Below are 16063 nucleotides of genomic sequence, written 5' to 3' on the forward strand. Positions count from 1 at the left end.
TTGCCTTCTATGTCACTCACAGGTTCTTCTACCTCGTTAACCCTCGTCATTAGGACCTCTAGTTTGCATTGCATTTCATTTAATTGATTTTTAATTGCTGCTTGATTAAACCTAAATTCTGCAGTCATGAAGTCTCTTGAGTTCTTTATGCTTTTTTCTGGAGCCACCAGTAGCTTTATAATTGTGCTTCTGAATTGGCTTTCTGACATTGAATTTTAATCCAAATTTTGTAACTCTGTGGGAGAAAGGACTGTTTTTGATTCTTTCTTTTGAGGTGAGTTTTTCCTTCTAGTCATTTTGCTCAGTGCAGAGGGGCCAAAATCAAGTCGTACTTGATAGAACCCGAACTCTTCTCACTGTAGCATTCCAGCTGTTCTTTCTTTAAATCTCGGGCCGAATTTGTAGGTTTTCAGGATGATTTGAAGTTATCTGGTAATTTGGTGGGGCAAGGTGATTGGGGACCCTACTCTTCTGCCATCTTGCCCCTCCTCCTTGCAAACTACATATTCAATGTAACTCCTGTGAAACACTATTTTTCACAGAACTACAAAAATAATACTAAAATTTGTATGGTATCAAAAAAGACCCAATTAGCCAAAGCAACCTTGAGGAAGAAAAGCAAAGTTGAAGGTATTACAATCCTAGATTTCAAGATACACCACAAACCTTGAGTAATCAAAACAGTGTGGTACTGGCACAACAACAGACATATAGATCAATGGAACAGAATAGAGAGCTCAGATATAAACTCATGCTTATGTGGTCTATTAATCTACAACAAAGAAGGCAAAAATGGGGAAAAGATAGTCTCCTTGATGAATGATGCTGAGGAAACTAGCAGCTATCTGCAAAAGAGTGAATCTGGACCACGTTTCTTTACACCACATACAAAAATAAACTCAGAATGGTTGAAAGTTCTAAATGTAAGACTTGACAAACAAACAAACAAACTCCTAGAAGAAAGCAAAGATAGTAATTTCTTTGACATTAACCTTAGCAACATTTTTCCAGATATATCTTCTCAAGCAAGGGCAACAAAAGCAAAAATACACTATTAGTACCACAATGAAGGAAAGCAACAACAAAACAGCATACTTAGTGAATGGAAAAGATATTGTAATGAAATATCTAATAAGTAGTTAATATTCAAAATATAAAGAACTAATACAACTCAACAGTAAAATAACAAAGAACTTAATTAAAAAATTAGCAGAGGATCTGAATAGACATTTTTTCTAAAGAAGATTTACAGATGGCAGTAAACACATGAATAGATGCTCAACATCACTAACCATAAGGGAAATACAAATCAAAATCACAATATTTCACCTCACACCTGTCAGAATGGCTAGCACTAAAAGACAAGAAATAAGCGTTGGTGAGAATATGGAGGAAAGGGAACCCTCATACACTTGGTGGAGATGCAAATTCATGCAGCTATTGTGGAAAACAGTATGAATCTTCCTCTAAAAATTAAAAATAGAAATACCATGTTCAGTAATTCCACTCTTGAATATTTATCTGAAGAAAATAAAACACTAATTTGAGAATATATATGTACCCCTATTTTTATTGCAGCATTATTTACAATAGCCAAGTTATGGAAGCCATCCTAAAACCCATCAATGGGTGAATGAATAAAGAAGATGTGTTTATATATACAACGGTACATTACTCAGCCATAAAAAACAAGATCATGCCCCTTGCAAGAACATGGGTGGACCTAGAGGATGCTATGCTAAGTGAAATAAGACAAAGATGCCATATGATCTCACTTATATGTGGAACAAAAAAATAAAACAAACAAACAGACTCTTAAATACAGAGAACTGGTGATTATCAGAGGGGAGATGATTGGAGGGCTTGGTAAATTAGAGGGGACTAAGAACTGTAGACTTTCAGTGATAAAATAAATAAGTCATGGAGATGAAAAGTACAGCACAGGGAATATATAGTCAATAATATTGTAATAATGTTGTTCAGTGACAGATGGTGACATCACTTACCAAGGAGAGCACTGAATAATATATAGAATTGCTGAATCATTTTGTCATATACCTGAAACTACTACGAAACCAAATGTTAATTATATTTTAATTAAAAAATGCATTCCCTCTATTTGTCTTTCTCTCTAGATATCTGGATATATAATTATAAAATATATAAATAAATTATATATATATAAGTAACATATGAATATATATATTACACATATTACAAATATATGTGATTTGAAGCAGTAGTGATATTCTGGCAATGGTCACCTGTAATCCAGAATAGAATTTGGAAACTCAGTAAAGCTGACCCAGATGACAATGGATCTGGCTACCAGGACATCTCTAGATCTCTAACCTATAACTGAATGAATTTATTAACTATCAGTATTTGTATCATGCTTTCAACTGAATTAAAGTGAATATCTTTATCTACCAATAATCTTTTCTCACTTTTTTCATTATTTTTATCACACGTTATAACTCTAAAGGTCCAAAATCTAGCAGTACTGGTTGACTGGCAAAGACTAACTGAATATTGATTTAAAGCAGTCTGTTTCTTTAGAAATTGACATCTCAGTTGAATATGGTGACTAGCAAACATATACTAAGAGATAAATCAAGGAAAATGTGTTATTAGTTTATATTCAAGATTAGCTATGCAGTCCTGCTAGTTTTAGTCCTTTATAGTATGGTATCGAAAAATATTCCACTAGTTTTCTTTCCTGACTTAAATAATGTCTGCTTATCATTATGTAAATTGAAAACTCAATTGGAGCAAAGATGATGCTTGGTTTTTTTCAATGTTTTATCTTTATTTTCTAGTAAAATATCTAGAATATAGTTTTGAAAATAAATTTCTAAACATTCTATAAAATTGAATAGGCTTTATCTCTTATAATCAGAATTTATTAACAATATTGCAATGGGAGAAAAAAAGGAAAATTATGATAGTGAAGTCACAAGGAAAAAAGAACCATCTCAGAGAAATCATGACAGAGACATCAGTAACTTTAGAGTCACATGATTAGGACAAAAAAATACATAAATAGCTTTAATAATTTAAAAAAAGATAGGCTCTTGTCCTGTGCCACTTTAAGTCATGCTTAGTACCACATATATTTTTAAGGTATTTGAGATATAATTTGTATCCATAAAATTCATCCTTTAAAGTGTAAAATTCAGTGGGTTTTTTTTTTTAGCATATTACAAACTTATGCAAATATCAACATTATGTAATTCTGGACCTTTTTTTTTATATATATAAATTAATTTTTATTGGTGTTCAATTAACCAACATACAGAATAACACCCAGTGCTCATCCCGTCAAGTGTCCCCCTCAGTGCCCGTCACCCATTCACCCCCACCCCCCGCCCTCCTCCCCCTCCACCACCCCTAGTTCATTTCCCAGAGTTAGAAGTTTTTATGTTTTGTCTCCCTTTCTGATATTTCTCACACATTTCTTCTCCCTTCCCTTATATTCCCTTTCACTATTATTCATATTCCCCAAATGAATGAGAACATACACTGTTTGTCCTTCTCCGGTTACTGTGGCCAAGTTCAAAAAGGGTGTTGCCTGAGTTCTCCTCTGGGATTTTGATGGAATCTTGTCTCACATTTAGATCTTTCATCTATTTTGAGTTTATCTTTGTGTATGGTGCAAGAGAGTGGTCCAGTTTCATTCTTCTGCATGTGGATGTCCAATTTTCCCAGCACCATTTATTGAAGAGACTGTCTTTTTTCCAGTGGATCGTCTTTCCTCCTTTATAGTATATTAGTTGACCATAAAGTTCAGGGTCCACTTCTGGGTTCTCTATTCTGTTCCATTGATCTATGTGTCTGTTTTTGTGCCAGTACCACACTGTCTTGATGGACACAGCTTTGTAGTACAACCTGAAATCTGGCATTGTGATGCCCCAGATATGGTTTTCTTTTTTAAAATTCCCCTGGCTGTTCGGGGTCTTTTCTGATTCCACACAAATCTTAAAATAACTTGTTCTAAGTCTCTGAAGAAAGTCCATGGTATTTTGATAGGGATTGCATTAAATGTGTAAATTGCCCTGGGTAACATTGACATTTTCACAATATTAATTCTGCCAATCCATGAGCGTGGAATATTTTTCCATCTCTTTGTGTCTTCCTTAATTTCTTTCAGAAGTGTTCTATAGTTTTTAGGATATATTTTGAGAACCATTTGAATGGTAAATGGTTCTCCAACCTTTTATTTTCATGTTGTAGGTGTCTTTCTGTCTTTTTTTTTAAAAAAAAGATTTATGTATTTATTTATTCATGAAAGACACAGAGAGAAAGGCAGAGACAGAAGCAGAGGGAGAAGCAGGATCTGTGCAGGGAGCCTGATTGAGGACTCAATCCCAGGACCCTGGCATCACAACCTGAGCCAAAGGCAGATGTTCAACCACTGAGCCACGGAGATGCCCTAGTTCCAGGATATTTCATCATTCCATAAAAAGCCTCTTGGGTAGTTTTCCATGGTGAAATTTGACAAGTTCTTTATATATTTTAGATACTACTCTCTACAAATGTATTATCTGGAAATATTTTATGCCATTATCTATTTTTTTCTTTAAAAAAAAGATTTTATTTATTTGTTTATTTATTTATTTATTTATTTATTTATTTATTTATTTGAGAGTGAGGAAGAGAGAGAGAGCATGAAAAGCAGGGAGGAGCAGAGATAGAGGGAGAAGCAGATTCCCTGCTGATCAAGGAGCCTAATGTGGGGCTTCATCCCAGGATCGGTGATCATGACTTGTGCTGAAGGCAGACTCTTAACTGACTGGCCACCCAGGTGCCCCTGCTTTGTTTTTTGTTTGTTTGTTTTCATTTTCTTGATAACTTCATTCAAAGCTCACATGATTTAATTCAGATGACTTTCTTCTCTTTCTTTCTTTTTTTCTTTCTTTCTTTGTCTTTTTGCTTGGGCATTCTGGGGTCATATCTTTTTTTTTTTTTTTAAGATTTTAATTTATTTATGCATGAGGGACACAGAGAGAGGCAGAGACACAGGCAGAGGGAGAAGCAGGCTCCATGCAGGGAGCCCGGCATGGGACTCGATCCTGGATCTCCAGGATCACACCCTGGGCCAAGGCAGGTGCTAAAATGCTGAGCCACCCAGGCTGCCCCTCTGGGGTCATATCTAAGAAGTCTTTGTCTAATCCATGGTCACAAATACTAATGCCTATATTTTATAGTTTTAGTAATAATACCTTTAATACGTTTTGAATGAATTTATGTCTGTTATGTGAATCCAATTTTGCATTTTGCATGTAGAAATCCAGTTATCTCAACACCACTTGCTGAAAAACCTATTCTTTCCTCCTTGTAGTGTTATTGGCACCTTAGCCAAAAATAAATTGACTTTAAACGCAAAGGTTTATTTCTGAACTCAAAATTCTATTCTTTTGATCTATGTACCTATACTTATGTCAGTACCACACAGCCTTAATCACCACTGTTTTCCAGTAATTCTTTTAAATTAAGAAATATTAACCCTTCAATGTTACTCCTTTTTTCCCCCCAAGATGGTTGTGGATCTCCTGGTTCCACAGAAATTATATAAAAATTAAAGGATCGGGGATCCATGGGTGGCTCACCGGTTTGGCGCCTGCCTTTGGCCCAGGGCGCGATCCTGGAGTCCCAGGATCGAGTCCCTCGTCGGGCTCCCATCATGGAGCCTGCTTCTCCCTCCTCCTGTGTCTCTGCCTCTCTCTCTCTCTGTCTATCATAGATAAATAAATAAATCTTTAAAAAAATATGTCTTTAAAAAAATTAAAGGATCAGTTTGTCAATTTGCTAAAAAAAAAAAAAGAAAAGAGAAGAAAAGTAAAGTAAAGAAAAGAAAAAATTGGGATTGTGATACAGACTGTTTTGAATTTATAGATCAATAATGGGACTGGCACTATCTTAACAACATTAAATATTCCAATTCATGAATATGGTATGTTTCTCCATTTATTTTTGTTTTCTTGAATTTATTTCAATAATGTTTGGTGGTTTCAGTGTACAAGTCTAATATGTTAAATGTATTTCTAAGTTATTTTTTCTTTTTGATGCTATTATGAAAGTATTTTAGTCTTTTTTGGAATAATCATTGTCAATGTATAGAAATACAGTTGATGTTTGTATAGTTGTCTTGTATCTAGCAACTTATCTGAAGTTAGCTTTATTTTTTTTAAAGATTCCATTTTTTAAAATTAATTTTTATTTATTTATGATAGTCACAGAGAGAGAGAGAAGCAGAGACACAGGCAGAGGGAGAAGCAGGCTCCATGCACCGGGAGCCCGATGTGGGATTCGATCCCGGGTCTCCAGGATCGCGCCCTGGGCCAAAGGCAGGCGCTAAACCGCTGCGCCACCCAGGGAACCCTGAAGTTAGCTTTAAAAGTTGTGTGTGAATTTAAGATTTTCTATAAACAAAATGATTTCATTTGTGAAAAGATAACTTTTTAAAAATTTTACAAGATATATTTCATTTATTTTTCTTGCCTAGTTGATCTACTTAACGCCTTCAGTGTCATGTTCAATATAAGGAGCAAGAGTGGATATTCTGGTCTTGTTTCTGATCTTTAGAGGAAAGCTTTTAATAATCTTTCACTATTAAGTATATTGTAAGTCATGGATTTTTCATGAATGCTTTTTATTAGGTTGAAGGAGTTTCTTTCTATTTAAATTTGTTGAGTTGTTTTTTTTTTATTGCATGGATGGGGGTTTGATTTTGTCAAATAATAATTGTGTAACTTTTGTCTTTTATTTTTGAATACAGTATATAGTAATGTTTAATTTTTGAAGCATCTTTGCACTACTGCTCACTTGGCTATAGTTTATAATCCTTTGTATATTTTGCTGAATTTTAGTTTGTAATTTTGAAGAGTTTTGAGTTTATGTTCTGAAGGGATATTGGTCTGTAATTTTATTTTCTTGTAATACTTTCGTTTGCTTATTAGTATCAGGGTAATATTGGCCTCACAAAATAAGTTGAGAAAAATCTTCTCCCTTCAACTTTTGAAGAATTTATGAGGGTTGGAGTTAATTTCCCTTCAAACATTTTGTTAACTCTTCAATAAAACCATTCAGTCCTAGCCATGTCTATCCATCTCAGCTTTGCCAGACCTTGGATGGGGTGAGACTAAAGTAGGTCTTTTGTTTGGTTCCCTTAAAGATAGAAGAAGCTGGTTGCTCCCTCCATGCCCCCTTTTCCAGCAAGAGGAACCCTTTCAAGCTACATTATTACCTCTTGGTGCTGAACAGTGCTGTCCTGGAAAATAAAATGATGCAGGCAAGTCAAGTCATTCTTTATTCATGTTTCATGTGGTTATTCTCAATTTTTCTGTTCCACTGTGTTGCTAAAGTTTCTTAAGTGGACTGCTGAGCACTTCTGAAGCTATTTTTATTCACAGATATCTGTGTAATCATTGACTTTGTTGGAGAACGGAAGCTGGGGTTTCCCATTATGCCATCTTGTTGATACTACTCTCCATATAAGAGTGGATACATCTTTTGCTTAGAAATTATTCGTAGAATTCTCTGAGATTATTCTCTTGACATTTGCTTTTTATCATGCTTTAATATTGCAAATTCATCATTTCCAGTTGAAGATTAGGTGGAAGGAAGCTACTCAATTTCATAATTAAGTTGATTTTGAAAAATGAAAATGTTTTTTCACTTGAATTCATGTCTAAAATACACTGATGAGACTATAATTTAAGTCTGGAAATTGAAAATTGAGCACTGAAAATTTGTGTGAGAATGATGATTTTATTTCTTATTTTAAGTCTTGTCAGCCAAGGAAGGTTATAAAGCAACTGTTACTTGTGCTTCAAGACAATATTAGTTTTTAAATGGAAATGATTTTAAGCCAATATAAGTTTAACTATAAGCTCTGTTTTGTCTTGACATTGTAGGTTGTAATCACTAAGAAGTATTATGAAGCCTCAAACAAGCTATTTATTAAAGTCAGTCAGTGTTTAATAATGATGGAGGACAGTTTTCATTCAGAAAAATTTCAAATTTTGACCTGACATAAAAAAATATGATAAAATGTCACCACTGGTAAGACAAGTTAGGATACCCAGCTTATATTTTTGACAAAAATTCATGGAACAACAATGTTTAAGACCATGAGAGCAGATGAAATTTACCATTGACACTACTCATTCAATACCATAGAGGTGATTAAAATATTATCCACAAAGGACATGCTGATGAATAATATAATAAACATAAACTTTAGATATTGTACATTCTTACAAGCTTTATAAATCTTCCCCAAATAATCTTTTTTAAAGCATTGTCAAAACTTCTACCACAGTCAGTTAACACATCATAGTAGATTCTACTTCAGGTTTTAATGAATTAATGTTGTCTTAACTTTGAAAATATTGTTGCCTATAATTATTCCATGTCTGTTATGCTTTAAGAATAAAGGCTAGTTCTTCAATCACTTCAAACTCAGTACTGAGCCCTGGAAAAAAAGAAATTCTTTTAACTCATCAAGAGTCAAGGAAAATTAGTCAAAAACAACCAGTTTACTTTTAATTTACTACTGATATTGCTCCTAATTTTCACAAATCTTTATTATATTTTTCACAGTCAAATAGTTTTTAACAATTTTGTTCCCTCTAAACACATTTCTTAATTTTTGTTGCAATCAAACATGATTTAATGACCTCACAACTGTTAAAATGTGTTTTTTGTTTAGTAACAAATAAGTCACTCACTTTAGTTATCATCTCATTTTTTAATTTTTTTGAAGAAATTATGCTATCTATAATGAGATATTCTGCTTTAAATGTTCTAATTTTTCTAAACATAGCTTTACTGTCAGTAGATATTATGACAATTATTTAGTGTGGTACTGTCAATGTATATTGTATTCTTTTAGAATAGCTATAATATCGTTGCATAGTAAACATAATACTTTGACATCTAATTCAATAAGATAATCCTTACTCTAGTGTGCCTTTAAACCACATTACTTTTTCTTCTTTTTCTTTTTATGTTGATATTGCATTCATTAATAATAAAAATATAAATAAAATATCTTGATATGGCATACTACATTTGAGTGCAATATTTGAGGCTCCAAAACAACGTCAAGGTATAACTGCCTCACTCCAAATTGTAGTGTGCCAAGCAGCAGTGCAAAGTGATGAGAACATTCAGAATGAAAGACACGGCATAGGGAGTATAGTTAATGACATCATAATAGTGTTATATGGTGATGGTTTGTGACTATACTTGTGAGTATAACATATAGTGTTGTTGAATCACTATGTTGTACATCTGAAACTAATGTAACATCATGTATCAACTATACTTCAATTAAAAAACAAAACAGGGGCAGCCCCGGTGGCGCAGCGTTTTAGCGCCGCCTGCAGCCCAGGGCGTGATCCTGGAGACCCTGAATCGAGTCCCACGTCAGGCTCTCTGTATGATGCCTGCTTCTCCCTCTGCCTGTGTCTCTGCCTTTCTCTCTCTCTGTCTCTATGAATAAATAAATAAAATCTTAAAAAAAAAAAAACACCAATGGGAAGACCACATTTAGGTCTGTTAGAATTACTCAACTCTGTCATTATAGTAGATAAGGACATTACATAATGACCATAGCTGTATTGCAATAAAATTTTATTTATAAATATTTATATCTGAATTTAGTATAATTTTAATGGATCAGGAAATATTTTTCTTCTCTGATTTTGTTCAGCCATTTAAAAATAGCTCACAGGTCATACAAAAACAAATAGTGGGCTAGATTTTCCCCTTAATCTAGTTTGCAGACCCTTGGTATGGATTTTGAGGTTAGCACTCTTGCATCCAACACTTTATTCAGCAAATGAGTTCTTGAATGACATGTGTAAGGTTTGATTTCTTCATCTATAAAATTAGAATAATAGTAATAACTATGTCATAAGGCCATTGTTAAAATCAAATAATTTTATGTTTGTAAGATGCTGAGTTTGGTGCCAGGTAAATAATAACATACATTGATAATTATCATTATTTTGGGTTTTTCCAACTCTGGTGACTCTAGACTTAAAGGTTAATTTAGTTGGTAAATTATTCATTAATCTAGAGACAAAGATGTTTGTATTCTGGAGGATATCCTAGAAAAACTAAATGCCAAATATTCAAACTTCAATTATTATTTCATCTTTGTTAGTTTACAGATGGAGGAAAAACTTGCTTAAAGTTGATGAGAGTTGAGAATCTGAGGACACATTTATGGACAATGTATAATTGATTCACCTTGTTATTTATATCAAGAATCTACAGGGTGGGAAATCTAAAATAGATCATCCTTTTCACTCACAAGCGGCTAGGTTACATCAGGGAACACATCTTTGGCTCAAAGATCCATGGGATTTGAGCAGCTTTAGCTAAAACCATCCCAATACATTTAGCAACTATATACAAACAAATTCAATACACAAATTCTTCAGTTTGCAAAATTGTTATTCTAATAGCCTTAAGTTGTATATCTTTACTATGTAAAGTGGTTGGATAGAAAGTTAGTTACTGCAGTATGTTTATTTTGAAATATTTATTACGTCTTAAATGGAAAATAAAATAATAAAAGTGAAAAGATCGTATTTATTATTTTCTATATGGAACAATGATTCTTGAAAAGGAGGTGTCAAGTCCCTATTTATTTGTGTAAATTGCCACAGGACCAGGTGCAATCCTTGGTTTGATCATATGAAATATGATTATACATTCAACTCAATTACTGTTGAAGGGAGGATAGGCTGGTCTCCAAAATATGCCAAATATTTTAAATAAATAGAGCAGCCAAAATAGAAATATCCACATTTTGCAATATACTATAATATTCAGCAAGACTACAGGAAGTTTACAGACTTGCTTTGTTAAATCCTGTTTAAAGTCTATTTCATATCTACTTACACTAGTCTAATATAGCCCTACCAGTGATAATAGTTTGAATGCAAATATATTTGTGCATCCTTCATTATCTGAAGTCTAGCATAATTTGTTTATAATCAGTTTACATCAAGTGGATTGTTCTCCTACATTTCAAATACAGGGATGGGAGTGGTTGCCAAAACAATAAACTTGCAGAGCTTAGTCCATTATGGTATCCAGGGAAAGACAACGGATATGAAATGTAAATGCATATTTTAATAGCTCAAGTCCAGCCTAAATTGGTACATTTACTTTTCAATTGCATTTAATTACTCAAGTGGTGCTATTACCATGATCATAACTGCTTTAATTTGCTAGTATCAATAAATGTCGTCCCCCCCCAAACAAAACAAAACAAACAACTGTGGCTGTAAATATAAAATAAAGGTGATAATTTGCTCTGAACACCTACTAGGAGGGTAATTAATTCAGGCAGCATTTCACTTAAGAAGCTTGAAGCAGTGTGTTAGTCAGAAACTGGATACCTGAAACTACCAATGAAGATATGGAAAGAATGTTGAATTTGAAAACAAGCTCTGCCACTGAATTCTTGCATAATATTAGAACAAGTCACTCCACCTTTATGCAATTCATATCACATGCATTTTTATTTAATATTGTCATGACTGTGCTTGTCTCCTCTTTGAAGAATGCCCTCCTCCCAGTCTTATACAGGTGATGTCAGCATCATAGTGGCATGAGTTGCTCCTTTTATCTCTCTACTTTGATTTACAATTAATTGAACATCCATAACTAAAAAAAAAAAAATAAAGAGCACCTCTGCACAGTGTATCAAGATGCCCAAGATATCTGCTCATCTGTGTACTTTAAAGTGAGTAGATTGGGCTTTGAAGGAGACAGTAAAGCAAGGGAAGCAATAACAGAGCTGATGGTGGCAGAGATGGTGATGGAAAAGAAGGTGACAACTGGTCAACCAGTGAGTGAGCACAGCTTTTCTGGCAGAGGAGGTGGAGGGTGAAGGCAGTGAGTGGGTATTTGCCTGGCCACAAATATTACAGCTAGAGTTGCTTCTTCAAGGAGAGACCACAATGACTTGGGGGTGGGAGGAAGGAAGCAGGTGATAAGTAGATTTCTCCCCAGAGACTGTACAAGCCAGAAGATAGTTGAAAGACATATTCAAATTACTGAAGAGAAAACTGTCAGCAAAAAAATGTTCAATCTAGCCAAGTTATCCTTCACATAAGAAGGAGAAAAAAAGACTTTCCTAGACAAATGAAAGCTGAGGGAGTTCACCACCCCTAGGCCTGACTTACAAGAAATGTTAAAAGGAGCTTTTCACGTTGAAAAGACAAAAATAAACAAAATTCTGATTAAAGTGATAATGAGCCAGAATTAGAATACTGTAACTCTACTTTAAAACAATATATTAAACTCTAACCATAGCATAAATTTAAAATAAAAGTCTTGATGAACATAGTTGTAAAAATCCTCAACAAAATATTAGCAAACTGCATTCCACAATACATTAAAAGGATCACTGACCATGGTCAAGTGGGAGTTATTCTAAGGATGAAAGCAAGGATGGTTTAATACTCACAAAGCAAACAACATGAAACACCATGGAAAAAAGTGAAAGATAAAAATCATAGGATCATCTCAATAGATACAGAAAAGGCATTTGACAAAATTCAACAATTGTCTGTGATAAAAATTCTCAACAAAGTGTGTCTAGGGGGAACATAACATAATATAGGCCTATATGGCAAACCCACAGCTATCATTATACTCAGTAGTGAAAAACTGAGAGCTTTTCCTCTCAGATCAACAATAAGACAAGGATGTCCATTCTTGCCACTTCTATTAACATAGTACTGGAACTGCTAGCCATAACAATCAGACAAGAAAAAGAAAAAGTCATCAAAATTGGTAAGGAAAAACAAAACTATCACTGTCACATGAAGATGAAATTATGTTATACATAGAAAATCCTAACAACTCCACTAAAACCTATTAGAATAAATGAATTCAGTAAAGTAGCAGCATACAAAATTAATATACAAAAATTTGTTGTATTACTATATACTTATAACAAAGTCACAGAAAGAGAAATTAAGAAAACACTTCCAATCTTCTGGGACAGCTGGCAGAATAGGAGGGTCCTCAACTCACCTTGTTCCACTGATACAATTAATAACACCCACAACAATGTAAATAATGCAGATCACAATCTGAAGACTGGCAGAACAGACTCTTCACAACTCAATGTAGTGAAGAAGCCACACTGAAAAAGGCAGCGAGGGTAGAGATGCAGTCAGGAACCAAACTGACCTGTGAGATGCTGTCAGTGCAGTGAGGGGAGAGGAACAAAACCTACACTGGGCATCTCAGGCATGAGGAAACTGTACTGGAAAGACAAATCTCCATATTTGGTTTTGGAAATCAGAGGGACCTAACTTCTTATAATCAGGAGGGCTTAATACCTGGAACTTTAAAAATCGGTGGGCTCAGCTCTGGGAAAGCTAGAGTACAAGAGGAAACTTAGTTCATGCCCTTAAAGAGATAAGATATCAAACAGCTTCACAGAGATAAAGCATAGAAGTAACAGTTTGAAAAATGCCTGGGTCATACAGGAATATTTACTTACTAATCTCAGAGCCTGTGTTGAAAGGACAGGGATCTTTAGATTTCTTCAAGAAAAAAAAAAAAGAGCTGATGGGACTCATTTCCCTCCCTTGCCTCCTAACTTAAATACTCTGACACTTGTTCACCAAAGTGTGAGCACTCTTAAATATGCTTGCTAAGAATGTGCTTGTCTCCATGCATTACTACAAATGTACTCCCTTCAAATCAGCCAGACTTCACAGGAATTTTCCCTAGTGGCTGCAGGTCCTCTCCCACAACAGACCTGCATGGACATTGGTAGCAAGGCAATTGCCCCTTACCTTCTACCTCCACTCTCCTGTGGACTCACCCCCTCCAATCCAGTGGCAAGATATTTCTAAAGCAGCTTCACTTCCCACCTCACAGCATACTGGTGCATACATTGCTGGCATCATGCATCCCACCCCCACATTCTCCTATGGACTTCTGCCCTGCAACATGCCCTTGACAAGCATCCATCCAAGGTGATACCACAAGTCTGGCAGTGTGCAAGCAACCTCAATCAGGGAAAGCAACACTCCAAAGAGACACCTGTCCTCAGGAAAGAGGATGATAAACAGACACCAGTCCAGCTAAGGCCTGAGCAGTGAGCCGGGGGCAGATATCTGATCTGGCTGTGAATCTCACCCACCAATGAAAGCTTCTCAGGAGACAACACAAGAAGAACACAATGCAGTTCAACGCTATCACAGCTCTCAGCAAAAAGACACATGCAACATGCACAGGAGATACTGCTAAAGTCCCAGGTCCTGGTGAACAGGGGGCATTGTGCTGCAGGGCACTACAGGACCTCCTCTTCATATGAGCACTACTTTCAAGAGCGGGAGACATAGCTAACCTTCCTAACATATAGAAACAGAGATAGAGAGTTAAACAAAATAAAGAAACAGAAGACTAGGTCCCAAATGAAAGGACAAGTAAAAATCACAGCAAGAGAGCTAAATAAAGTGGAGATAAGTAATTTGCCTGATAAAAAATTTAAAGTAGGGACACCTGGGTGGCTCAGCAGTTGAGCATCTACTTTCAGCTCAGGGTGTGATCCCAGGGTCTTGGGATCAAGTCCCACATTGGGTTCCCTGCAAAGAGTCTGCTTCTCCCTCTGTCTGTGTCTCTGCCTCTCTCTGTGTTTCTCTCATAAAATAAATAAAATCTTCTAAAAATTTTAAAGTAATAACCATAAAGATATTCACTGGACTTAAGAGTAGAAGACCTCAGTGCGACCTCAACAAAGAGATAGAAAAGATTAAAAAAAAAAAAAAGAACCAATCAGAAATGAAGAACTCAGTAACTGAAATTAAAAATACACTAGTGGAAAAACAAAACAAAACAAAAATACACTAGTGGGAAAAATGATAAATTAGGAGAAGAAGAAAAATGAAATCTATGACATGAACAACAGAGTAATGGAAAAAAATAGAGCCAAACAGGAGAGAGAAAATAAACAATAAAAACTGAAAACAGATTACGGAAACTCAGCAACACCATCAGGCATAATAACATTTGCATTACTGAGATCCCAGAAGATGAAGAGAGAGAAAAAGAGACATAACATTTATTTGAAGAAATAGTACCTGAAATTTCCTGAATCTAGGAAAGGAAACAGAAATCCAGATGCAGGAAGCACAGAGATCCCCAACAAAATTAACCCAAAGAGTTGACACATAGTAGTTAAATGGTAAAAAGTAGTAATAAAGAGATAATTTTAGAAACAAAAGAAAGAAGTTACATATAAGAGAAATTATATAAGGCTATCAGGTGATTTTTCAGCAGAGAATTTGCAGGCCAGAGGAGGGTAACATGATATATTCAAAGTGCTGAAAGGAAACACACACACACACACACACACACACACACACACACACAACCAAGAACACTCTATCCAGCTAAGCTATCATTCAGAACAGTAGGAAAGATAAAGAGTTTCCCAGACAAACAAAAGTTAAAGGAATTCATGACCACTAAATTAGCCTTACAAGAAATAAAAGGGATTTTTTTTTAAGTGGAAGAGAAAGGAGTAAGAAAAGCAGGGAGCACAAAAAGCAGTACAGTTAAATATATCTTTAAAAATCAAAAGATTCACAAAATAAAAGAATGTAATGTATGATACTATATACCAAAATGTAGGGGGAGAGGAGTAAAAATTTAGTGCTTTTAGAATGGGTTCAAACTTAAATGAATGTTGACTTAATTTAGACTTCTGTATGTATAAGATGTTATATATAAACTTAATGGTAACCACAAATCAAAAACCAGTAATAATATTACTGCAAAAAATAAAGACAAAGAAACCCAGGTATATCACTAAAGAAATCCAGCAACCATGAGAAAAGAGAACAAGACAAGAAACAGAGAATACCAAAAACAACTATAAAACAAGTAAAAAAGGACACCTGGGTGGCCTACTGGTTGAGCATCTGCCTTTGCTCACATTGTGATCCCAGGGTCCTGGGATTGAGTCCACATTGGGCTCCCCAAGGGAAGCCTTGTTCTCTCTCTGCCTATATCT

The sequence above is a fragment of the Nyctereutes procyonoides genome, unplaced genomic scaffold (assembly GCF_905146905.1).
Source record: "Nyctereutes procyonoides isolate TBG_1078 unplaced genomic scaffold, NYPRO_anot_genome, whole genome shotgun sequence".
In the NCBI taxonomy this organism is placed as follows: domain Eukaryota; kingdom Metazoa; phylum Chordata; class Mammalia; order Carnivora; family Canidae; genus Nyctereutes; species Nyctereutes procyonoides.